The sequence below is a fragment of the Anas platyrhynchos genome, chromosome 10 (assembly GCF_047663525.1).
Source record: "Anas platyrhynchos isolate ZD024472 breed Pekin duck chromosome 10, IASCAAS_PekinDuck_T2T, whole genome shotgun sequence".
Lineage (NCBI taxonomy): Eukaryota > Metazoa > Chordata > Aves > Anseriformes > Anatidae > Anas > Anas platyrhynchos.
Window position 1 is genome coordinate 18,622,257 of NC_092596.1, and position 27,896 is coordinate 18,650,152.

Consider the following 27,896-nt stretch of genomic DNA (forward strand, 5'->3'; position numbering starts at 1 on the left):
TGATAATATGACAGCTAGAAGTGTTAAACTCCTCAACCTAAATCCCCAGAAAGGGCTCTTGATTCAGGAGCTAGTTACCTTAATAAACGCAGCTGGAGTTGATTAGCACCAAACATAATTCACAGGCTGAGCTACAAAAACCTTTCCTTTTTGCTTTCTCTTCTCCCTTTCACCCTTCTCTACGTACACCTGCTACAATCATTGGATATCTGTATCAATCTGTGGTCACCCTTTCCCCTCTTAATTTTTTTTTCCTTCATAACCTAATTCTGAGAATGTCTCCCCACTCTATCTCCATCAAGGCCCCCATCTAAAAGAAGATTCCTTTGTGCCTTTTTTTAGATCACTCCTATGCTCCACAAATGAAGGCCTTTTTTAGTATCTTGCTTCTTATTTTGTATCCACTGAGAAATGAACACATTTTAGCAAATCAAGAATGCATGAAAAATTCATTCATGTATTTGTACAAGTCTTTTAAGACACAATAATGAATCCTTGATTTGCCATATTTTACAAACTGTCTAATTAATAGCAGAAATCCTAATTTGTTAAAAAGCAAATTGACCTACTATACTGTTTAAGATGACATCTTTATTTAGAATGGGTTTAGAGAGGAATCCAGAAAGATGTTAAAAAAAAAAGAAAAGAAAAGACAACATACCACTGGGAGATGTTTTATTCATACAGACATTGTAAGAAAAGGACTGAAAACATTAAATATGACTTAATTATAATCTTGAAATTGATGAAAGAATTATGCTTATTTCTTCAGGCAACATATGAACTTTTAACATAAGCTAGGTCAGCAAGGAGCTACAGAGACCTATTCCACCTTTTTCCGATTTTTTTTTTTTTTTAGTAAAACAATAAAACAGTATTAAAAATAAATAAATATTTTTTAGTATGAATTCCCTGCACTTCAGGAACAAGCTATATTGTCTGTCCTTTAGGCAAGATCAGAACATACAACTGTGAAAGTTCATTTTTCACATGAAAGTTAGGGCACTAAAATGAGTGCAACCCTTTAGTCATCCCATACCTGATATGTAGGGAGTGGAGAGGAAGCACAATATCCTCCATCTTGTGCTTTCCTGCAAAGCACAGCTGTGCTGGTACCAAAACAAACAGAAGATAAAGCAATTATAATTTAACATAGGAAGAAGTATTTAGTATATAGGAGTGGACAAAACTGAGCCAACTTCAGAGCCTACATATAGGTTGAAGGAGGTGATTCTCCCCCTCCGCATAGAATTATATGATTCTATGAAGTATCTTTCATTACATCTTTTTATAGGTATTGATGAGTTTGGCCATATAAAATCATAGAATGGTTTGGGTTAGAAGGGACCTTAAAGACCATCTAATTCCCGCCCCTCCCTGCCATAGGCAGGGGGGATACCTCCCACCAGATCAGGGTGCTCAGATCCCCATCCAACCCGGCACCTCCAGAGATAGGACATCTGCAGCTTCTCTGGACAGACTGGTACTATTCCTTCTGCTAGGAACTCTCCTTAATGCAATTAATCTCCTTAATTATATGCAATTGCTCTGAAAACTGTAACAAATATGGAATTAATACCTTCTGCTTTTTTTCTTTTTTTAATTACAAAGCAGAATATAGCAAGGTGATATAGTTCAAATGGAGCTAGTATGACTTTTACGTCTCTTCTAGACACAAAAGGCAGTGTAAAATGGCTGATGGGAACACACTACAAATGTATGTAATGCCTTTTTTTTTTTTTTTTTTTTTTTTTTTAAATGTTTCCGTCATTATTTTTCTACTTATTTGCTACTGAATGCTATATGGGTAAAAATTAACTACTGGCTTCATTTAAGTCAAAGTTTTAAATGGTCACAGTATGGCCAAAACTACATATAGCCTGCAGCGTTGTAGCCCAGTGAACATAACATGGCTGTTCTTTGTAACATGCAACAAGCTGTGTGTTAATAACAGGTGTTGGGTTTTGTCCAAATCTATCTTGTGTGGCATTAAAAAAATATATATTTTTGCCTGTTAAATTACAGCAATCATTTGATAACCATTGCTTAATTTTTTTTAGACTTGTATGACTGTGTTGATACATCTATTGTTATATATATACACACAAACACACGCTTCTGTAACCAGTAGATAGCAATAGCAAATAGTTATTTTGTACAGAATGAGCTATGATCCTAGTATACTAATGGAAAATAAGGGAGTACCACAGGTTAACAGCAGAGGCTCTGAAAGCATAGACACAAGATAAAAGATGGCAGACCAACCGACCACTGGTTAGTCAAAGTAATGCTACCGTAGAGTCTGGGTAAATCTAGTTTTAGGAATAAAGATCAGCTATTACAATGACTGTAAAAACACATCAGATGTAAAAACACATCAGTTGTGCCAGGGGAGGCTTAGGTTGGATATAGGAAAAGCTTCTTTACTGAGAGGGTTGTTAGGCATTGGAAAGGGCTGCCCAGGGAAGTGGTGTAGTCACCATCCCTGGAGGTCTTTAAAAGACATTTAGATGTAGAGCTTAGTGATATGGTTTAGTGGAGGACTTGTTAGTGTTAGGTCAGAGGTTGGACTTGGTGATTTTTGGAGGTCTCTTCCAACCTAGACAATTCTGTGATTCTATAATAAATTCAGATATAACATAGATTTGCAGACCAGTGACAAAAGATCACTGCACAAAGCATATAAACAACAATTACAGTCACACAAAACTGATCCCCAAGTTGGCCCAGGAGCAAGAAGCCACCAACATCACACTGCTCCTGGTAAGGAGGAGAAAGCAGCCCCCACTATTAACACACTTCTTTAAGTGAAAGACTGGGACACTGACAAATTCTTCTGAAGTTGCATACTCATACTGTTGAGGTACTGATGCAGAAAATTTTTATTTCCTGTGTAGTTCACATACCCCACAGAGGTTAACAGCCTCTCTGGCAAAACTATACATGACTACTTTGCTTCATTTCATGTGTGAGGAAAGAGAGAGGATGAAAAAGTAAAAAACAATGAAATATCCACTAAAACTTCAACACATGAGATAGAACTGAAAGAACTTTTGCTTTCTTCACAAAGAGTTCAAAAAGCAGAAGTGTATAGAATACACGTTGTTTTACTTCAGGAAAACAAACAAACAAACAAAAAACAATGGTTTGTTTACTGAGTTATGCTGTGTGTTAGGGCATTTGTGATTTTGGATTGTACTTTGGCCTAAGACCTTGAACAACTAATTAATTAGTCCATGCCTTTGTTTGCCCATCTAGAAGAAACTCACTCTCACCTGAAGAGCCTTGGGAGGTATCTTTGAATTTTTAAACAGATGTGCGAATCCATATTGCAAGTTTATAAACTGTGATGCACATCAAACTGAATTTAAATAAGCCCTTTCTAGTTGTCCTGGGAGAATTTTGGCATTTCCTGTTCTCTAAACTAGATTTTCAAGTTTAAAAACTATCACTTCAGCAACTACTCCCATTATAATATGAAATGTCTTATGCTTTTGTTATTTGTAAATATGTGATTTCTTTATTAAACAAAAATTGCTCTCTTACATTGCTTGAGGCACGTGATAATGCTGTAGATGAGTTTCATTTTTTTTTTTTTTCATGCTAGGCTTTACAACTGAGCAAGATACATCTTAACATTTTTAAAATGTTAAAATTCTTCACACCAAGTCATTAAATTTAGTAACATTACTTTTTGGAGAAAAAAAAAAAAAAGAGACACAAGTTGGACTAAAATCTCTTCAGCTTTTATTCTGACTCAGATGTAATTTCTTCTCAACTAGAGTGGAAAAAAAAAAAACAAACTTGCAATTGTTGGTTACCTAGTATTAATAACATAAGAATTAGCACTGTACCTATTATGGCACGGGCAAAATAAAATAATCTCATCTGCCTTGCAAATATTTGTACTTCATTCCAATTTAATCATCTTGTCTATCTTTAAAAGGAAGGTTTAAGGACAGATAATTCACCTTAAATTGCTTTGCACAAAATTCGATGGGTCTGGCAGTTACTGTGGTAAAATGGATGGTAAATTAATACCTTAACTGAATTATGTACCACAAAAGGAACTAGTTAATGTGCTCTTTGTTCACATGTGTCTGACTTGCATATAGGAGATACTTGGTGTCACAGTCATGCTGTACCTGGAGAATACCTTATAAGGAAGGCAGTCCTGAATCTTCAAATTCCTCCTGCCTACCAGTCTAGCAATATTTGGCTCACATACTTAGGTTAGATATGCTAGTTACCTCAGTTAAACAATTAAATAGTAAATATACTGTTCATGCAGTGCCAAAATTACTTCCGTGTTTACTGATCCTCTGTCCTTCTTCATTGTCTTTCATTTACCCATCACATCACTAGAAAATATGCAGATCAGAGCAGTTAAGAAAAATGGACTTCATAAATGCCTATTTTAAAAACTCTTTTCTTTTAAAAAGATATCATCCCATTATCTGCCTATCCATTAAGATCATTCTGTTGCTCCACAAACTCTCACATACAAACACGTTGAACAAAATATCAGATGGTGCTTCAAAAAATATGAATGGGTGATACTGCACTCTTAAGAAGCTGGCACAGCTGTACAGGGATGACTGGCAGGAAAATGAGGCCTTTAGTACTAGGGAGACAAGTTTTATCTCTTTTGGCATGTAATAATTTTCACCAAAAATATTTTTTAAAAGCAATGTTATCATTCGTACTTAATGATGTTCCTCACAAAACCCAGAACAGTGGAGCATTCCAGTGGGAGGCTGGTTTTCAAAAGAGAAAGTTGAAGTTAATGCCATTCTAACTGAGTTCTGGAACAAAGTTTTACAGGAGAGCTAATTACAGTGAACGGAGAATGCCTCCGGTTTAAAAGTTATTTAATCCCTCATGGTAGAGCTGTGGGTGCTGACTTTCTTACCCTCTTTCTAAAGTGCAAGCTGTTAAAAACGCTAATTGACTGAATTCACAAAATTCTCCCTTCAAAGAGAAATAAAACTGTTTTGAAAGGCAGCTTTTGAATGTGATCTTGATTCTAAAGCAGCCTATTTAGAGAAAATGGGATCCATAAATGTCAACACCACCTGTAGTCTGCCTGAAAATGTGCCTGCCTTCTGACAACAGCATTGATAAGCCACAGGCACACTGGAACAAACATCCCTTACTTTATCAGTTAGATAAAAGTTAAAGAAAGTAGTGGTTACTAAGAAAATTTCTGGTTCTAATTTGTTTCAATATGATCTACAAATACACCTATAATCATCAAACAGTGCTAAATAAAATTCAGTGGATTATCATTTCTCCTTCAGAATGGAAGTTATAAGAAGTGTACTTGTTTTAGGTTAAAATTGCTGTAAAACAGACACACAATATTACAAAGGTAAGGTGTCTTCTGAGGGCATTTTGAGCATGAGAAATTGTTGTATAGTATAGCACATGAGACATTCTTGTTCACCCCAAATCATATGCCTACTATTTATAGAGAGGACATGATAGAAACAACTTTTAGGCAGGCAGAATACCTTAACAGAGATTATGAAACGAAAATAAATGTATTTAGCTGCTATTCCTTTCCATAACACAGAGCACATACTATTTAAGGAAACGTGATAGGACTTTAAGTAGCAACTCTTTATTGCACTATAAAACTAAAACTTCAATACTTGGGCATTTTAAGTATGTATTTCAGTGCACATAACATGGAAAAATATAGTTCACATACCCCACAGTTAACAGCCTCTCTTGCAAAACAAGATATGATTATTCTGCTTCAGTTCATGAAAGAGAAAATGGAAGTGTAAAATTTGACAATTCATGTCTGCCCAGTATGATCAAGCAGCACCCCACTCCTCTGTGAGATATTCATTACTACTTGGACAAAACAATGTCAATATTCCTTTGCATGAAAATCTTGGGGGAGGAACAACAACACATAAATAAGGTCAATGACTCATCTAGATCAATATCCTACTAATAGTGGTGAGGACCTTTGAATATGCAAAATGTCTTGTAGCAGATGATTACCATGATTGCAAAGACATATAGTGGAGAAGTATAAAGGGTCATACCATCAGAAATCACATACAATCTCAACTAAAAGAGCAATTGTCATCTTGGGGAATTACTGAAAGAAATTTTGCTTTGGATTTATTTGATTGGTTCCTTCCACTCCCTCCTTTACAAAAATTCAATATATATCAAGCATGTGAAGTCTGGATCACTCATGAAGCTATTTTCTTTAGACTCCATGATTTCCTCTGTGTTTACAAGAGCTAAGTGAAAACAAACAAACAAACAAAAACATATAATTTATTCCCCACACTAGTTCGAGATAGTTTCCCACAGTGTTTAAGTGTACTGTCCAGTTCAACTTTGAATAAAATCAAGCCACAGGGCTTCAAAACCACTTCAGACAGATTATTGCAAAGTCTAATACATTTTGTTAGTTCTAAGTAAAAGGCCTTCATTCATTAGCTTAATTTCCCTTAGTGAATTGCTATTATTTTCAATCTACCAAAATATTCCAATTACTCCATAGAGGCTATAAAAAGAGCCTTTGAATACCTGTTGATGTTAGCCAGGCTTTTAAAAGTCTGGGCCAAAATCTTTATTAGTGTAAATCAACATAACAAAATGAAACTAATTACAGCAAACATGAACCATTTTGTAAGAATCCAAGTGGGGGTAGGCTTAAAAAGATGGACAAACAATGCACATGCACTGCTTCTCATCTGTTCATTTTGCCATCAGGGTTCAGGACAGAAATTAAGTTCTGTTTGAAAAGCTAATAACATTTCTTACTCTGCAAAGATAATTTGGAGAGTATTTGCTTTGTTGTTGTTGTCTTATTTGCTTTGTCCGTTGTTAACTGTTTCTGAAATGTTAGGCAGGGTTTCTTCAACCTCATCTCATAGATATGATAGAAATAGCCACTTTATATGAGTTTATCTCTATGAAACTGAACTTTTGAATAGCTGCTGATGCAGGGCAGAGGCAATAAGAGCAGTTTTCCCCTGTCCCAAACTGCCCTACTTAGATACTTCAATATACAATGGAGGACCATGTCAGTTGCAGGCACTGTTGAAGAAGTCAGTCTCTACCATTTGTTCTGAGTCTGTTAGAAAGGACAAAAACAGTGGCAGTTAAAATGTGAATCCTTGCTTTTGATACTCAAAATGAGGATATTTACCAGAAACGTTACATATTCTGTCTCTAGCTTCATAGATTCATATCTCAGCTAATAATTCAGAACTGAAACTGTGTTAACACAGCTTTCTTCCATCCTATTGCGACAATTACTCCACAAAATTCTAAAGAAATGCTGGAATCACACTGAAAATTCATACATTTCTTCAGAAGTTCTCCATAAAACTCTATTGTAGAATCCCTGAATAGAATTGGACGGCATAGGTCACAGAAAATATAATCAATTTCTATCAACTTCTGAATATTTTTTCCATGGATGGAGATTTGTTTTGAATAATGCCTTGAATTCCAACTTGGATTTGCAGAGTATCAATCTATTCCCTCCTTCTGTCATCTGCTATTAGCTAAAATTTAGGTAAGGAGTAAAAGGAGGAAAGAATTTCTCAATGTCATCATCCTTAGCTGAAAGCTCTTGCTAGGACTGGGATGAGCAATGATCTGCTTCCTCAGCATAAGGAGACAGACGTTTAACACTGAGATTTTTCTATGTATACAGAATCTGGCTCAGAACTGTCAGTGACATTTCTTCAGCTTTCCGTGGCTCAGAAAAGGGGGGGGGGGAGGGAGGCAATTCTCATCACAGAATTATCTGTACAGTTGTTGGATTGTGTTGCAATTTTCCGAGGTTTTAATGCTGAAATGTGTTCATATTAGCAAAACCACATAATAGAGTTTACTACCTCTTTGATCAAATAATTGACCATCTTGCACTTGAATAATTTATAAAGATTTCAGAAAAAGATTTTTTTGAACTTTGAATATTGGCAGAAAGATTATCTGTTAAAGCAGAAAGTTCTTTCAAGCAACATGCTGCAGACTAAAAAAAAATAATTCTGTAACTAATGAAGAAATCCTTAAATATATCCGGTCAAACTAAGAACTACTTTTGGTGGTAAACTCTCATATACTATGCAAAATATGTAGAACTTATCTCAGTGAGGAACACTCCTGAAGTACCAAAGAGACTGACAGCAATACCAATTGCAAAAGACAAGCAAGAAAGATTACCTTCAGTAGTTACAAGCATTCTTCCATTTTGTCATATAGTTATGTGGGACTTAGGTCTCTAAAAATTTTAGATAAGAAAATCTCATGAGAGTTCTTATATTTCCAGCTTCCATCTGTGAGGTCATTAAAGCTCCAATCTGTTCAAGCCCAGAAAGGCATGCCCAAGTGGATAAGTCTCAATCTGATTTTCAGGCATCTTAGAGATAGTTACCCAGATTTCTAATTTAATAACAGTTTGTGTCAGCTATAAATTCTTCATTCTATAATTGTCAGGCTACGTGCTAACATAATGAACCAAGATTCAGGTTTTTAATATCTCTTGCAGTGAGTTACTCAAAAGGCTTATTTTTGCTCAAGTCCACTTCTATTTAGAAAAAATAAAATAAAAATAAGTTGTGCAGCATTCCCCACAGGGCAGACAAAATTCTAAGATATGATGCAGAATAATTCTATGGGGCCATGAACCAGAACATTTGTGTTAACAGGGTCAGGCTTGGTCTGGTAAACTCTGTCTTGCTGACACTGCCCTGCTACCTGCATTTCCAGAGCCTGCAGGCTCAGGATTCTTTGCAGTCTGTGTCACCACATAGTGTAAATAAACTTTAAATTTATTCTAACTTACCCAGTTAAAGAGAACAAAGCTTAATTGTTTAAGAAGGGATTTGCCCCTCCCTTCCTCTCTCCTCCCCCTCTTCCCCCCCCCCCCAGCTGTTCCCTGCCCCCATCTTCTCTTCAATCTTAAATCTCCTTCTCTACAACATTTTGGGAAAGATAAAGTTAAGTGGGTTTCTTATAGAAATGTCAAAGGAAAGGTTAAACCATTCTCATCTCATTCATCATAATTATTTTCTTCTTCTTTCATACTTTTTCTTTCTGTTATACAAAATAAAATAGCAGTTGATTTGAAATGGCAACAAATGACACATATGGGAGTTTTATTTTCAAACAAATCTACAGTTAGATCATGTACAAAAAAAACTAGCAGTTCTGATAAATGATTTTTTCTTTATATCTGACTTCTGACATTCAAGAATGTGACCTTCAAAATGAATTTCCTTTTGAGTCTGATTTTTCTATTCCTTTTCATTTAACAATTAAGTATCTCATATGCTGTACATCAAAGTAGAGAAAATGGCCACCATAATAAAGACCTCAGTTTCTTCCTCTATTTGTGCTACTTCCAGATTTCATCTCATTTAATGTATCTGCTTCAAGGTGATCTTTAAAGATAATTCACTCAAATTAATAAAACTTCCCCATTTTTATTTTAACATAAACTAGTACCTGCTATCTCTCAAATTCCAGGTTGTATGTATTCTGAGATTTCACAGCACCTGAGTTGAATATGGCATATAGAAACATACAATCATTTAGGTTGGAAAAGACCTCTACAGTCATCCAGTCCAACCATCTAAGCTTTTAAAATAATACTCACCTTGTCTCATAGCACTTAATTGCACCTAACTGAGGGGAGTGGGGAGAAAAGAGATCAAGAACTTACTCATGGAGGAATGATGTCATGTTCTGTTGTTGTCCTAAATTTAGGTACTTTTTTTGTTTTGTTTTGTTTTAACATGCTGAATTAAGAAGACATAAACCAGGCCTGTGAGGAATTATAAGCAACTTACTAACATCAAATTGGACAAATGATCATTAAAAAGAGTAAATCTCTACATGCAAAGCAGATGAATACCTCTGTAGACAAACACAGAAGTCACTTAATGTGTCATTAAGTACCTTTAACTTATCACTTTCTGTTATTTCTTAAGAAAACATAACCATTTCCAGTTTCCATCTGGAACACAATTTCAATTGCATTATTAGAGGAAAGCAAGAGATGAAAATGTAGGAACCCAAATCTAGCTTTTGTGTTTCTTAAATTGTTAAGAATAATACAAATTTATGACTTAGTGACCTAGGCTATATCTAAAAGGTATATATTTTAGCCAAAAGATTACAAAACAGCTGGATCTAGTTTCAAGTGCTTTTTAAAAAAATAGGATATCAAAGGGAGTTAAACATCTTAGTTCCCATGTCTGCATAATTCATTTCATAATTCATTTTTTGGATTTTTCTACCATGGAGAGATTCAGCTATATGCTGTATGAAAGAAGCAGGTACATGATTTTGGAACTGTTGCCTGAACATACACTGTGCCACTTCCTAGCTGAAGAGATAAATTTAGCCATCTAGATATTATGGTGTTATTTTTACCTGAAGCCTTGTTCATGGAAATCCTAGCTGTCATACCTGCAGGAGGACTGGTTGACTTACAGCTTTTATTTGTACCTAAAAAGAAATAATGGTGGCAAACCTCTTAATTTATGCACCTAAAACCCCTGGGTGTCTTTCGCTGTAAATGTACCAAATTCCCCATTATCTTTGCTTCCTGTGGTGTGTAGTAAATCCACCACATAACTGTTCTATTTATAAGAGCAGGATAAAAATGAAAAAGTAAGAAATGCAACAGAGAAAATACAACTGTATTAAACACCAAAGTTACTAGCCCTTAACATATAACATTTTGCCTTGAGAGGGATGACAGTAGTCACTGTAGGTCCTAACCCATTCCTCTCTTCTTTCCACCACTTTGACACCTCACCCTTTGCCTCAAAGGCTTTCTTCCACTGTTTGCAAAGCTAAGCAGCTATAACAAGGACATGGCTGTAAGAAGACAGAACTTAAGGACTCCTTTCTTTTCCAAAGGAGTTGTGAAAACAGTCGGGGTATTTCACTGCTCTTTATTTCCTTTGGAAACAAAATCAAATTTCATTTTGAGATGAGAAAGAGAAGGAAATCTTCTGCTGTGACTGTGTCTCAGAAAAGCAAGGAAGCAGCCTTAAGAGAAGTCAAGTTCTAAACTCAGTGTTCCACTCACCAAAAGCTGATGCAGCTACTAATCCTCTAACTTGCCACAAAACTGCAATTTCCATGGCCCTGAGGAATGAGTACAAAGAATACAGTGAGCCTAATTCTCTTTATCACACACACACATACACAAAATAGAATCATAGAATCATCCAGGCTGGAAAAAGACCTCTAAGATCATCTAGTCCAACCTTTAACCTAGTACTTAGAAGTCCACCACTAAACCATGCTACCAAGTTCTACATCTACACACTTCTTGAAGGCCTCCAGGGATGATGACTCAATCTGGGCAGCCTATTCCAATGTTGCACAACTATTTCAGTAAAGAAATTGCCCTTCATCTTATCACTTGGGAGAAAAGCCTATATTGTCTATATCCACTGCCTCCAGGGCACCAAGTCTACCTCTACACAGAATGACTTCCAAGAAATAACGGACAAAATGGGAGGAAGAGGCATCCTATTAGAAACCATGAAGAAAAAAAAATAATAATTCCCGAAAGTAACAGAGGCAAACTGGACCTTGATTAAACCCATGCAGCAAAAAAGTGTCAGTGGTACAAACACAACATGATAGTACCATTTCAGTACCCCATGACAGCATGCTGTACTCTTTCCACTTGGTTCCAGGAGATAAGTGATAAGGCAAAAAGCAGGACACTGCTTTAATAGAACCATCAGAAAGAGAAGAACCTCATTAATTTTGTTGTGATTAGGCTAAAAAAGAACTAGTTTACCAGTGAGTAAATTAGCAAAAATGATACTGAGGGTGAGATTCTTCTCCTACCAATATTACATGTATTACATGCATTGCAGTAATACTAAGACCGTTTTGTACCAGTCATTGTTAAATATTTAAGGAAAAGACAATGATAATACAAAACACAAATACTTTCTCTAAAGAAACAAAAGATAACCATAGAGCAGTCCTGAAAAGTGAAAATAACTCACCTGCTCCCAGGTCTTTGAAAGTTGAATTATCACATAAAATCACCTTCAGCTTCTTGAATAACACACACACAAAAAAAGTGTACATACATCTGTAACCCAGATGAAAGATGCCTTGCTTTTCAATACCACTGTTTTTCACTGAATTCCTACAGAAATTCCCACCTCTCTGTAGGAAATAGAAGAGACGGTTGCATGCTAGGGACTAAAAGACTCTCCATCTTGCCTTCCCACTCATAATCTTAAAATGACTGTCACAAGATTTCTAACTTCCTATGCCATGGAAATCAGGTTAATCTTCAGTGATAGGTGTTAACAAAATCCTATAAGCAGAGCATGCTTATAGGATTTCTATGCACTGGAACTTAAAACCATTGACATCCATCATTAGTAATTATTCCTGTGCCCAAATAAACCTTTTTTATATGACAATCACTACTTGTTAACTAATTCTGAAGTGCATGTTACTACTGACTTAAAAGTAGTTAAGTATTTACAATTTGTTCTGGACAGGTGGGTTTTAGGAACTTCTGTTTCTCCCAGAATTTAAATCTGACAGTAATATGCAAGAATTCTTGGACTGAGAGCCACTCACAGAAAAATCCCTAAAAATTAATTAGCATAAAGACAGCTGATCAAATCCAATAAAGGCTTTGCTAGACACTTGACCTAAACAACTCTCATATTTTCACTTCTAAAGATCAATGCATCACCATATAGTCCACCAAAACCTCTGCATCTAATACTCATAACTATTGAGAGACAGATTTCAAAGATGATAGCTAAAAGTTTATTTACCATTAAGCATTTGCTAATAAGTATACTTTCCAGCATGTGTGGTACCTGTTTGTCATACTATAGTACCTGAAAATATTCACCTTTGAGTTGTTTGCTGATTTAATTTTCTGTTTGAACATATCCAGTAACATCCTTGGTCCTGATTCCTCATTCGTTGCTTCAGATACACATAGTAAGTTTCCTGTGAACTCTCTATAGGCCAAAAATTAACTGCACAACCTAGTCAAGAAATAGTATTCATTAGCTAAATATAAGAAAAACATACATAGCGTATGGATAACCAATGCCATGTATGAACTATGACTTCTTTCTTCTGGCTTTAATGGTATTTCATGTATTCCTCTTCAACACACCATGGAACAAAGTTCTACAGAACCCCGAAAAGAAAGGTATCAATGACCATGAAGTCAGTTTTTAACTCTGCATTTTAATACTCTTATTATTACACAAGTTTTGACACAGATTCAAAAGGCATGTCTGTATCAGCATTTTAGTTCACACTTTAGGAAATCACACATTTGTAGTGATTCTGCTTCTATACCCTGCTTAGCATTGCAAAGCTATCTAAGAGTGCCCAAACTGAATTTCTTTCATAAATATCCAATCCAAAAGATGCACTCCAAAATCATATTTAACACTTTCAAGCCACTAACAGACACTCAATTCAGAAACTGAATCCTGTGAAGTGTACACAGAACTTCAGATCCTCAGCACCATCATTTTTGGCATTATAAATCTTGCATTGTGCTACATTAATTTGAATGACAGCTTTATGTCAGCTATGATGTTTTTGACATACATATATATTTCCATACTAGCATTCATAATGATGAGCAATATTTGGGCTTTTGTGCACATTTGCTCAAGTAAACTACTCTCACAGTTAAAGAGAGGTCTTTCCCAAAACTCAATGTTCAATCAGAGTAGAAATGCATTTGCTTTAATAGTACACACAATTGTTAGGCTAAAATAGATGCATTTGAAGCACTCACTTCTAACCCATCCCGAGCTTCTTCTGCTGCCTTTAAAATTGGTACTGGTACCTTGTACCTTTCTACAGTTGTTACTTACCTCTAACATGCAAATATCTGAAGTGCCAGTGGCAGGAGTGTAACCAAAACCAGGAAGAGCAGAGACCAATTAATCTAGTGAGCAGAAGTAGTAGGGAAAGTGGCACAAAAGCTTGCCCAAAATACTTTTCTATTTTCTGCATCTCAACAACTAAAAGAAATCAGTTGTAAATGTTTATTTATATAGTATATTCTGATTTTAATCCACCATTTCTGCATTCACCAACAATCAGTGTATGTACTGTTACATTATTTAGTACCACTACTGACTTCTCTCCACACACGCTGCCTTTGTTAAAGCTGCTTCTATGATAGTGTAACTTCTGGTGCTGAAACTAGGTGCACAGTACAACCTAGCTGGCTCAGTCTGTCATCACAACACCGACGACTTTAAACAATCACAAAAAGCAGAGGTTTCAGTGTGGAAATCCTCATAACATGTCCTGTGATCCTGTACAACTGTTTCTGTTACAGCACTGTGATAAATAGTGTTGACGCAATGTAAAGGCAACAGTAAAGAGATTGAATATTTCAATTTTCAAGCTAATAGGTTATGACAAATCTTTCATGTCTCTGTTGTAAAACTTCAGGCTCACTTGGCTTTTTGGGGGCTCAGTATTTGAGATTTAGTGTTTTGGTATTAGCCTTTCTATTCCATTTCTCTATAAAACAAGCTAGAAGAGTAGGGAAAATTATTTATTAGACTGGGGGATGGGGTGGGGTGCTGTGTATCTCTCAGTATTTCTCAGATTATGTCAAATTTCAACAGTTCAACATAGTCAGCTACATCAAAGCCAAAACATATACTTTTGAGTCCTTTGTTCATTGCCAAAAATCAATATTTTTGGATAGTGAAACGTTTATTAGACTTATTCCAAACTTACTCAAGAGTTCATGTCTTCTAGCTGTATTGGTACCAAAACTATTTTAAACGATTGCAGTCTGCAGGAATATTTACTAAGAGAACAGGTTTATTGTTTACATCAGGAAGCATAAATTAATGCTAAACATTTACAGGAAAGCTCACTTTACTCCATCAACCCCTGCAAACAGCCCTACATTAGCTCTTCATACTTGATTTTATGATATGAAATAAAAACTGGTGTCATCTGCCATCACAGTAAAACACCAGGGTTTGCATTGTGCTTTGAAGACAATGGAAATTTTCCTTTCCAGGTGTCAAGGTTTCCTCACAGTACACTTCTAAACTAGCAAATTGTACCCCAGATGCCCATCTCTCTACTCTCAGTTCATCCCAAAGATCTGAGATATATCACCAGATGTCAAGCTGAGAGACAAATAAGAGCAGCAAAATATTGCTCACCATGCTGAGTGTATAACACAGGCCTGCTGCTCCAATTTTTTCTACTTTTGTTGATTACATATTAGTACTTCTGCTGCTTAGAGAAAGCATGTGTGAGAGTTGCCGGCTGAATTCTGTTTTTCAGAGTTGTTATACACAGTGTTGATAGACACTTTTCCACAACTCTTCAAGACAACTTGTTCCCTGTGCATAAAGGAAATAAGAACAAAGAATGAAGCAGAACTTCAGAATTTCAAAGGGAAAGGTCTTCTCCTTGAAAATAGATATTTACTATGTTTCCTCTCATGTATATCTAGAATTAGGCTCTTACCAAGTACCTGAAAGGACTGCATCATTATAGTCACTTTCATTCAAGAGTACTGTAAGGTTTTCTACATCACCCGTAACTAAGTAAAACAAGATTTACTTCACATAACAGACCACCTTGTTGAAAAAAAAAATTGGATAGCAAAACCCACTGTCAGAGCCTACGTAAAAAGAGAATAAGCAGAAAGCAACTTTCCAAACTTCATGTTTCCACAAATTTCAAGAAGTCTAAATCATAACTACTATGTCTAGCAATTACAGCACAAAACAAAATGACCCTCAAATGTGAAGCATTTGACAGTTTGAGATACATGTTTGGCCAAATTAACAGTTAACATTTCCAAGCCACTGCTTTATCCTCTTACTAAGTATCGGTCCCTCTGTGATGACCGGTTACTATCACCAGAAAAATCATTCCTTTTTCAAGGATTATTGATTATGCACAAGCTTGATGTTGAGGAAGCTAAACAAGCAGCTTGATGCACTAATTTGTATGCAGCTATCTTGTTTACATCTCTAAGTCACATTTACTCACAGAAGAGGAATAATACTGTCTAGATACTACACTACCGAAGTAATTCAATAGACTTAAATCCTTTTTATAAATTAGCATTCAACTGGCAATTTTCACTGCAGAACTATTGTAACTCACTTTTCTGTAGAAAAAACAACAATTAAAGCAATAGCTATTTGATAGCATTTTCCAAGTAAGGGTAAATACATAGATTTGACAGTTTGCATGTCAAGAAAGGTCTTTATATGCTATTAATGTATTTCCTACATTATACATTATTGTATGCTCCTTGCTCCTTTGGCATATCATTGTCCATCAAATACCACCCTCCACCCAAAAAAAAAAAAAAAAAAAAAGAAAATCACACTAAAAAAAAAAAATGTTGTATACATGGAGTCAAAACAAAAAGACAGACTGAAATATCCTCTTTGACTAAGCATATGGTAAGCAAGAAAATAGGAGAAAAAGTGCCATACACAAAACAGGTGGGATAGCAAACCTGTTTCTAAGTCCTGGTAAAAAGGTGGCAAGAACTCATATATTTTCACCAAAGAGTATATTTCAAAATTACAGATCTTCTAGATTTACCTTCCCCAAATATCAAAGAATAAGGCTTAAAGAAGTCTGCTCTTAAATTGAGAAGAAAACATTGAAGATATAATGGCACCAATTACTATCAAATATTACTTCAGCAAGGCAAACTGTACATACAAAATATATATATATATTTTGGTGGATACTAATAACTAACGTAAAAAAAATATATAAAAGTAAAAAATTGAGTTTGTAAATTTCTAGTGTGTTATCTCCCTGGGAATATGAAAGTGTTGTTCATCACTGAATAAACTTTTTTTGGCAATAAAACTAGAAAATTACTAGAAAGTAACAGAAAAATAACTAAATGAAAGCATACGTAACCCATCAAGAATGCCCTATCAGTGGACAAGCTAAATGTCAGACTGTTGTGACAGCAGGTCAGCAGGTGAAGTGCTAAAAATGCAAATGGATTACAGTAATAATCATAAGAATAATCATAAGAATCATACGGTCTGAGTAAGCTTTTAATTAATAGTTATTCAAGTGTAATAAGCCATCAGAAATACTGAAACAGTAATATTGTCCAGTTGTATGATTGGTTACAAAATTGGGAAACATGCACATATATACACCCACATAAATTTTCTGATGTATAGCTAATGAAAAGACATAAAAAGGATGTAGTAAGAATTTTCTTGTGAATCATGAACAGTCCTGGAGTAAATCCCTGCTGCTGGGCAACATAATCCTGTGGTTTAAAAGCTGTCTGTTACTATCTATTTCCATGCATTTCAAAACATGCTGCACTGAGAGGAGATGACCCTTGAAGCATGAGCTGGCAGAGTCCTTTTGGAAGCCATGATTATCAAACCTACTATAGTGCCAATCTCAGACTATACATTAATTATAGGAATTACTCAAATATAGGATTGCTTGTTATAAAAACAGTAACATGGAAGGTGGAAAAAAGGCTGGAGTTTGCTCCATGGAGCTCAAAGCAACACCCACTGTCAAAGGGAGAACATCTCTCAATCATACAAAATGTAACAGGTTCACATCAGTAGGAGTAGCTGCCTGAATTCCTTGATCCTGATTAATACTTAATTCAAAGTTTTAAGGTTCTTTAAGAAAACCAAAACATTTTGTACACGAACTAAATTTTAAATATCATAGAATGGCTTGGTTTGGAAGGAACTGTAATTATCATCTAGTTCTAACCCTCTTGCCATGGGCAGGAATACCTTCTAATATGGTATTAAGTATTCAGCTGTACAGTAATATTTAACATATAAAATATATGACAACATGTTCATGGCCTATGACACTCTACCAAACCCAATATATACTAGTACCAAATTTGATTGGTACCAAGCAATGCTTGGCTTTTCAGTCACAAAAACAACCAAATACCAATGCTGTATTTTTCACTCCACAGTCATTTTGTACTATCTATTAAGCAACCACAATTCTGTAATTACTAGAAATATGTAGAACACATTTAGGGAGATCTCCTGAATAGAAATTATGCTGTATTACTATGCAGTTCACATTTTTATTTATTCCTGAAATTTCAATACATGCTTCTGTTATCAGAGTGGCAACTCCCATCTTTTGTTTTGTCTCTAACAACCTGCCAAGATAACTAAACCAACAACTCAGCATGTCTCAGTGACTACAGAATCTTCTGGACAAACATCAGAAGAATGGCATGGCAGCAACTCATGTCTTTTTAAAGACAAGGAGAAAATCTTCAACACCAGATGTCCAGTTAATCCGGCCTCAAAGGCAAGGGAAAAAAAAAAGAGAGAGAGAGAGAGAAGAAAAAGAGGACAGGACTGTTGAACAGATACATTTGTTTAAGACCTAATCCTCAACAAAATCAATTCAAAAAAGAACAATATTTGAATATTACAGCATACAGTTTATATACATACATTTTTATATATATAAATTTGCTCTTGCTTTCCAAGATAATATTTCTACTCTTTTCCAGTATAAACACTTAAGCTTTGCCCATTTAATAGACTAGTCAGAAATCAAGTAGATTTTCATCTATGTGACTTGCTTAACAGCATTATAGTAAAAGCAAGAAAGTTTGAGTGCTTTGATGGCGAAATGCCACACTTCTGAACCAGCGTGTCCTAAAGGCTGTAAGTGATAACTGATTTCTCAGTGTTCTGAATTTCTTTAGAATGTCTTGTATCTGTTATTTCAAAGACACTAGACTTTTAGTCAGAAAAGTACATTGGAAATAACTGCAGTTGGATCATCTGCATATGAAATATGCAGATCTTGATCAAGATACTTGATCTTCTCGATGATAGGACAGAAAGGAAAATACTGTGATGCAGAGCAAATCCTTGCTCTCATCATGATGAAAATTGAGAACAGTGGAGAAGCAAGTCTGATTTCAAGAGCTTTACACTAACTGCATCTAAAATTAAAAAAAAAAAAAAAAAAAAAGATAAACTAAAGTTTTATTACAGCAAGACATATCCACTAAAGTTCTGGGTCAGCATCTTATGATGCAGGCACTGATATTTTAAATTTTTAAGGCCACACTCATAAAAAATAAGTGGTATTTCTATTTCCGCTGTCTTTAAGGCTTGAAGAGGTCTTTCTCGAGAACAAATACTACATCGTTAAAGATAGAATCAGCTTAATATTTTGTCAATTAAACAGCACACTTTCCAAAATAAGAATTCAGAAAATTTTATATATAATATTATAATAAAATCAACAACAAAATATGCTTTGGTTAGGAAAAAGAAGATAGATATTAAAGTTTTTTTGTTTGTTTGTTTTGTCATTGTTTGTTTAATTATGGTCTTAATTTGAAGAAGATTTTTGGTCAAATATAAATGTTTCCCTCATCTTTTAATGCTGCTACTAGACGTATTTTACGTGTTCAATGTAAAGATGTCAGAAATCCCTGCTGTGTGCCCATTTGAAATATCGCAAATTTCAACTGCATTGTTACATGTGGATTATTTTAAAACTCATTAGATTTAAAGAAGGCCTTGATTCAGTAGAGCACTTAAGCAACCACATGATCTTACTGTTAGATTTATCCTTTCTCATGAGATGCATCTTCCAGCTACAAAACAAAAATTAACAGAATATATTATTTGATAGTAATTTAAACATATTGTACAAAAGTATAAGTCTTCTTGCATCTGATCAATTACTGTGAAAAATATTTTTAATATTTACTCCTTCATCAATAAATACCTGTGTATACTACAATGTTAAGAGACTAATGCCTTATCATTCAAAGATATGTAACTGAACACATGCAATACTTTCACACAAAAATACTATAAACCAAATACAGATGGCAGACAGCTTGTATTGCATAACTACTACATACATGACATACATTTCACAGGAAAAAGGAAAAAAGTCCAACTTCAACTTTACACTTACAATACACACAATAATTTATAATACAATACACATAATGCTTCCTGAGGCATGAAAAACAGCATCCTAAGAACCTATTCCAAACATATCCCCTGGAAAACATTTCTCTCTCCAAAGATTGGCATACAAAGCTGCTTCTTGTATTTTATGACAATTGTGCTATATAATGTTTTTACAGTTTTGTAGTTCTGATGTCATCAAACTACTTAGTCATAAAACTATTCCTTAGGAGATGTACCATCATGGCAATGTCAAAATGTGCTACAATTATTTAGGTACTGTGATCTAAATATCAAACTACGACAAACTAAATACTTAATGTGACAAGGGTAATTGTGCATCCATTTACTTTCTTTGTTCCAAAATAGTTATGTCATTTTTTAAACTGAGCAAAGAAAACACTGCATTTGCTTTGGCAATGAGATTTAGATATGGCAATGGAATAAATATAGTCCAACATAGTATATCATGATTTCCTGTCTAACACATTTGAATGTATGTTATGTGCACGCCTATGGTATTGAAAGAAAACACAGATGATCATATGTATTACTGTCAAACATATGTGTGGGTAAATCCACCACAAAACAAATTCTGAGCAAATTTTACATTGAAGACACAGAATCAGACTGCTAGAAATCCATTTATTAACTTTTGTTGGGGTGGGGGGAAGAGGATGTGGCAGACTGGAAGTACAGTGTAAACAGGAACTTGACACTAAACATGTGAAACCATTTAAAAGTTAAGTTTTTAAAAGAGCTTGATGTAAATAAAATTTTCTCTAGGTAGGTCACCTAGCAATGAACTACTTCAAGTTACACTCTAAAGCGTTTACATAAAATAGTTTTACAATACTAAACTAAAGATATTTTGGTAAAACCTGGATAGAAGACTTTTATACTAAGGGGGAATTTACAGGACTCATGATAACAGCATTGTTTCAGCAACAATAACAATTTGGTGTTATGGACTTGTGGAAATCACAGTTGTTACCATCTTTTAGGGTTTACAGACATTCTAAACTAACATTTATCACCTTCGTCAGTGGAGCCTAATCCCCCACCAACAACAGGAATGATCACAACTGGCGGAACCAGCAAGAGTTGTGCTCAGCTAGACAATATATGTGTTTGTTTCCTTAACTTACATTTTAAGAATATAACACCATATATGAGAGCCTCAGCCTAACACAGATCCACGTAAAACTATCCTTAATCCAGGCACTTTACTTTACTCTGAGATGTTTCCTGATGTACCAAACTGAAGAAGTGCAAGTACTGCAAGTACTGCTTGGTTTCAGTGATATGTTAGTGCCAGGCTGCTTCTGCATGGACAAATATCTAAGCCAGTATCCGAGTGCCTGCAGGAGACACCAGACAGTCATTACTAACAGCATAGGCCAACTCCTGATTCCATCTTTAGAACACTTCCCAAAGATGCTGTGTAGTTTTGCTTGCATGTTAAAATTGATAGCAACAAGTATTCCTGTGTTGTAGCCCCTCACCAATAGCACAGATCCAGAACAGGAGCTAGGAACCTGCAGTTGAACAGCAACACAAGACAAGATCCAGCTTCTGTTCTCCCATTTGGCCAACAGCAACAGGACCTGGGAGCTAGCTCTCAGCTCTGCCAATGTGCAAGTACTGTATGTTATTCTGCATTTGCCCCACACGTTAAAACGCTTTAGAGATTAGAACAGGAACCCCAGCTCTTCATGTATGAAGAGCTTGTTATGATGTTTATTTGGGTTTTGCTTCAGCCTCCAAACAGAAGAGGCTTCTGTGGAGATAAAGTGACTAATTTTTCTATAAAGCCAGATTTGGGAAGACACAACATAAAGAACTAAAACTGCAGTAAAGAAAATTAAAGTTACTACTGCCCATGCACATATTGAAAGGTTGAAGTTGATAACAGGAAAAATTGTCTGTAATAAGTACTAGAATAGACTACCCGCAGAAAACAAATATTCAAAATTGACAGCTAAAAACAGATTGGCAAATGCTAGCAATAACAGTTGATTCTTTTCTAGGGTAGGACATATTTAGTCCAATGGTTCTAGAAAAAGGAAGGTTGGAGGAAATTCACCCCTACATATAAACATGATTATTTCCTAAGAGATTTTAACAGTTTACTTTTTTTTTTTTTAAATAAAAAATAAACACAATCCAAATACCAATTATTTTTTGTTCACATTTGTAGCCTCAATGAAGAAATCAAGCTGAAAGCTGGAACACCCAAAATACTTTGTGCCCTACCACCCTGCGGGGACAGTGCTCAGAAAAGGATGAGAAGGATGAAGCTCCACTGCAAAAGAAAATACAATCTGAAAGTGATTTTTAGTTTCCTGTTAATGTCAGACATTTAACAATTAAGGTAGGATGTGTTAATCAGTATGTTTGCAAAATATTAGTAAATAGAATTCAATCGTTCTCCAGAAAGAGAGAATAATAATAATTTAAAAAAAAAAAAAAAAAGGTACAGTTTTGCCTACATGGAAAAATAAACATATAAAGATATCAGGTAGAGAGTTCGGCAATAACTATAAGAATGTTCTTATTCTGACAATTTTATAACTTAGAAAGGATGCTTTTAATTTGAATCTTTTTATAGCACAAGGAGCACCATTCAAGAACATACAGTGACCAAAAGCCCTTTTAAAAATATTTATTAGCCCCTGGCATGTTTTCATAAATAAGTAATAAGTAAACACTACTAAATACATAGTTTTATATTAGCACTGTGTTCAAGAGTTAAAAAGAAAAGCTAAGCAGAATTTAATTTCTATTCAAAAACAATAATAATAATAATAATAATTCTGCAACTATGAATGTGAAAGACAAAATTCTTTCCATAAAATAGTACTATAATCTCAGCCAACATAAACTCAACAACAAAAGGAGTCATACCACTGAAGAAATTAAGGGTCCAGTTCAGTACCTTAGAAAAAATAAGTAAATTCATACAGAGACAGGTCTCGTAGAATCACCATGCTTTATAAACAATTTCACATTACTGAGTTATATAAACCAGGTGTATTTATTGTGTCTGTGTATTCTCATACTATCACTGATCATGGGAAAAATTGTTGCATGCAAGGATTATTAAAAGAAGCCTTTACCTACAGAACATGTTGTAACAAACTCCATGATGAGGAAAGTCCAGTGAATTCACTGGTGAAAAAACAAATGGAGAAATATGCCTTGGTTTGCATTTTAATCATGAATTGTTTCATACAGTTCTAAAAACCTCATACATTTGAAAAAAAAAAAAAAGAAATTACTATAAATTACAGTGAAATATTATTTTTGCTTTATGATGCCAAAGCTGACTGACTTTGGCAATATATGCTATATTTGCATATGCTAAACACTGTTTCAATCATTTTTTACCATCAAATACTCTATAGCAACAATATCCAAAGAGCTATTGTATGATGGAATCCACAGGAACTATGCCATCATCTTTTTTCAGTGAAGCAAATTTATTGATATTAAATTCACACTACGAGATTAGACCAAAACTACCACTCACATTCTGGGCCAATTTTAATTTGTTCTCTGCTGGAGTCTTCATCTAAGGCTATTTGTTCGATTTAACTGAACGCCTTTCAAATTCTTCTTGCATCTTCTTAAACATGTGTTGTTTGCCTGCATGCTTGTTCAGTAAGTGTAAATGACCACATAGTTGGCTCTTGTACAGTTTAAACTCTGATTTTGCTTTCCAAAATAATTTTCAACTTTTGTCTTCATTGAAAGTTTTTAAGAAATGAACACTGCACTACATAATTTCAACTATCATTAATTTTGTTCTCTTTTGCATTTAATTATTTTAATTTTTATTATCTTCAAAAAAACAGAAAATACAACTTCCCATATTCACATTAAGAAACATCCATTCTTTTTTTTTTCCTCTAGGAATGCTACTTTCACTTAACAAGTGTAAATGAGTTGAGCATACAAACAATTGAGAAAAGTTGCTGCTGTGCTCAAGATATTTAAAAACTTTATAAAAGGCAATAAAGGTCATGAAAAATAAAAAGTATGCAAATCTGATGAATTCCCTTACAGTGAGAAAACTAGCAAATATATACTCAAAAAGTTCTTGCCTGTAGCTACTTATTTCCACTGTTATATATAAAACTTACTGTGGAGAGCAATGAATGATATCTGGCTCATAAAAAGGCTTGGTAACTTGCATATTTGGCAAAGGACTCAAATCATTTTAAAATATACATTTTTATAATAGTTATGTTATTTTGTTGCATTGTATTCACTGTGCAGAATTTTCTCCACATGGTATCATATATCCCATAGATATATATATATATACATATATAGAAACAAAATGATAACTTGTTAATGCCCAAGTTACATTATTAAGAAAGTATTAGATCCCTTCATTTCCAGGGGAAACCAGGAAAACAGCAGGGGGGAAGGGAAAGGGCGGGGAATGGACTGGTAACAGACAGACAAGGAAAACGCTTCATAAATGCATAAATTCTGCTAGGGAAGATGGTATCTATTGAAAGAAAGAAAATTATACTAGAAAGTCAAAGGCAATTTCTAACCCATTCAGAGATGTTTTACACCTCAAAACAAACAAATACCACGTGACCAGCCATTGTCATAAGCGCATTTTTAACTTGGTCATTAATGGCTGGATCAAACCTCAGCGAAGCTCGAGGCCTTTGTAAACAGACAGTAAGGTGCAATGCAGTGTAAGAACACAATGATTACAAACTGCAAGTTCTTAGCTACCTCCTCTTCAATCACTTCCATGAATCTGCACTCTCAGGATTTATTAACAAGAAAACCACATTATAAAATTCAACAGCCAGCTCACCATTACCTTTTTGTTCAGTAGAAGAGGGACAATATTCCCTTTTTGAAATGAAGGTAGGTCAGCAAAATAATATAAAGACAAAGTGAAGGCCACTGAAAAAATATTAACTATAATTCCAGGAAGTTGACTCACAATTCAAAGTAGATTAATCTAAAATATTTAAGCATTATTATCCTCAGCTGTCCACATTTTCCCCTTTAAAGATGCATGCTACTCCATCAGGGACAACTGAAGAACATAAACTGTAACAACTCAGTTGTTAATCTACCATATAATTATGAACTGAAATTGGCAGCAGTTTGTATTAACATAACTGCGCTAGCATCTGAAGTTACCATTTTTTTTTTTTTTTCTCAGGTTGAACAGCTTCCAGGTTTTTGACTTTTTCTTTTTTCATTAGCCAACAGGCTATCCAGTAGTTTAATCAAAATGTAAAGCATGCATAAGAATTATTTTGTTCTTGTGGCTTTCTGACATTACTATTTGTCTAGTGGCTTTATTTTGTAGTTACAGGAATAAGTAAAATATTTTCTAAGATTCAATACGGTGTAAATCATGCAAGAACATGGTACGAGGGACAAATCAAAATGACTTTTTGATTTGTTAGGGTACAAAAATGGTAGGTAATCCTGCGATGTTTTTGCAAATATCTTTCAAATACCAAAGATTAGACTTCCATAAAAAGTCAATCTGTTACTAGTTATATATTCTTAGTTTTAATTTGTCCATCAAATAATATATATATATATTATATATATATATATATATATATACACATATATGGAATTATCATATATATATATATGATATATCATATATATATATGATATATATATATGATATATATATATATCATATATATATGATAATTCCATCCTTAACTTTTATTATTACAGTCCCTCTCCTCTAACACCTTTCCACAACAAAGGAACTGGAGGTCAGTTCCTTTGTTGTGGAAAGGGATAATGATTAGATAAAAATCATCATTAGTAAAGAACAAATTCTTGCTGCTGCTCTACAGGGTCCACAATTTCAACTAATTTAAACTCAGCATCTTGAAAACAAGTGTTTTTGTTTTTGTTTTTTTTTTTTTTCACCAGAATTAAACTGGCAACGAAGAAAAATAGCTCATGAACAGCAGTTCCTGAACTTTCACTGGATCTTCATAGTCATGTAGATAATTTTTAATCATTCTCTGCATTCCACTGTCCTGTGTGGCCTTTGCTCATGTTTTATTTCCATCCCAGAGAAAAGCTCCGCCCCCTCCCCCTCCAAATGTTCAACAATAAGCTAAGTCACTCACCAGTATTAGAAAAAAATATTACCAAATCTGTCAACACTTGTCACAGTGTATTTCAGAGCAGTGGCAGCAAAACTTTGAAGCTTGAGAATGTCATTAAAACAAAGTAAAAAGTATCTTGCAACAATTCAGAAAAATATTAATATTTTCTAATTTGACTGATTTAAGTGAGCTTAATCCACCCTGTATAAGCAATCAAAACACTGTTTTTGTTACACTGTTTCTGTTTCAAAATCTTTCCTAATGTAAGAAGGCTGCTATTTTAGAAGTATTTTCAGACAAGTATATGTTCGTCAGGCTTTTTGAAGCAGTCTGCTTATTTCTTAAGGAAGATTCTTGATGGGGCAGTAGTTCTGACTTTTTGAGTCAGAACTCAGATCTGTAGCATTTCACTTCAGTATTATTACCTTCTCTAGCAATTTTATAAATCTATAAGTACAGGTGAGAGACACTATCTTACATTATTCTTTTATTTTCCATGCTATAATTATAATCTGGGTTATTGCATTTTAACTAGTATCTTTCTCCACTGGTGTAAGAAACAAGAAAGTACACCTCACTTAGTACTTTACCAAATAAAATCCATTTCTTTTCAAAATAGTTCCTTCGAGACATTTCAAATAATTAAACAAACTTCAGAACATGTTTCAAATACTAAGAGAAGGTCCAAAGCACAGAAGTGCAGAGCCAGAGAACTCAAAAACATGTAAGCATGTAACAGGTAACAGCACCAAAAACGTAAACACACACCAGTTATCCAAATGCTCAAAGGCCAACATTGCCAGGGTTGGCTGCTCTCTGCCTTCCCACTGCAGGAGCCAGCAAGAGCCCAGTGACACAGTACCTGTGTGAGAAGAGCAGAGCATGTGTCACCAAGAGCCCAGCTCATCTGGCAAGTTCATGGTGATGAGACACAGTCAAGGCAGGGAGTGAGCCTATGGGTCACACCCTGAAACAAGAGTGCCCCAAGCTGGGCAGGGGCATGGGGAGGCTGCAGGCGGGGCAGGTGAGTGCAGTTAAAGCCTACGAGAGGCACTGGTACCACAGTCCTAATGACAGCTCTCTTTCACTTCTTGAAGGTATGTGCATAGGAACACTTCACAAATCAAAAACCAATCTTGCTTTCATTTTAAAGTGAACTAGCAATTAGTACATGAGAAAACCGCATGTTGATTATAAAATACTATCACATAACTGGCAATCTGCTCCAGCTGAAGTTATTCACTTGTTCCTATCTGCAGACCACAAAGAAAACAACTGTGATAACCTACTCTGAGAAGGACAACATTACAGATCAACATACACAATCTTTTTCCAAAGCAGATACAAGTAGAATAATATTCTATGTTTGTGTCACGGCACTGAAAGCCCAGTGAAGATAAGCAGCACTCAAAAATTACAAAATGAGTCAGAAAATAGAAACGGAAAAAGGGATAGATATTAACACCAGTATAAAATTAATTGACTATCCACCAAGCCACAAATGGTATCCGCTTCATAAAGAATAAATTAGCTTTCCCCCCCAAAAAAAACAAATCTCAGCCAAATTTCTTAATTAAAAAAAAAAAAAAAAAAAAAAAAAAAAAATGGATGACAGGGAAAAAAAAAAAAGGTATGAAATATTTTTACTTTGAATAATTGAAAATTGGAACTTCCTGCCTGAAAACATAAGAGAAATCAAGAAGTAACAAAGGTTCAAGAAACTTCCTTCCTCACTGAAAAGAATGAGACTAGCTTCGTAATTAAAAAATGTATTCTCCTC

General features: G+C 34.8%; 1 long non-coding RNA gene across 2 annotated transcripts; it reads right to left on the reverse strand.

The window, feature by feature from the left end:
• Positions 1-5,601: 5,601 nt before the first annotated feature.
• On the reverse strand, positions 5,602-27,144 carry LOC119717902 (uncharacterized). 2 transcript variants are annotated; one of them, XR_005268267.2, is made up of 5 exons: positions 26,979-27,144; positions 11,084-11,142; positions 10,420-10,494; positions 8,206-8,263; positions 5,602-7,105 (listed from the first exon to the last, which is right to left on the reverse strand). It is a non-coding gene; the product is annotated as an uncharacterized lncRNA (long non-coding RNA). The 2 variants fall into 2 exon arrangements; XR_005268268.2 differs by lacking the exon at positions 8,206-8,263.
• Positions 27,145-27,896: the final 752 nt, after the last annotated feature.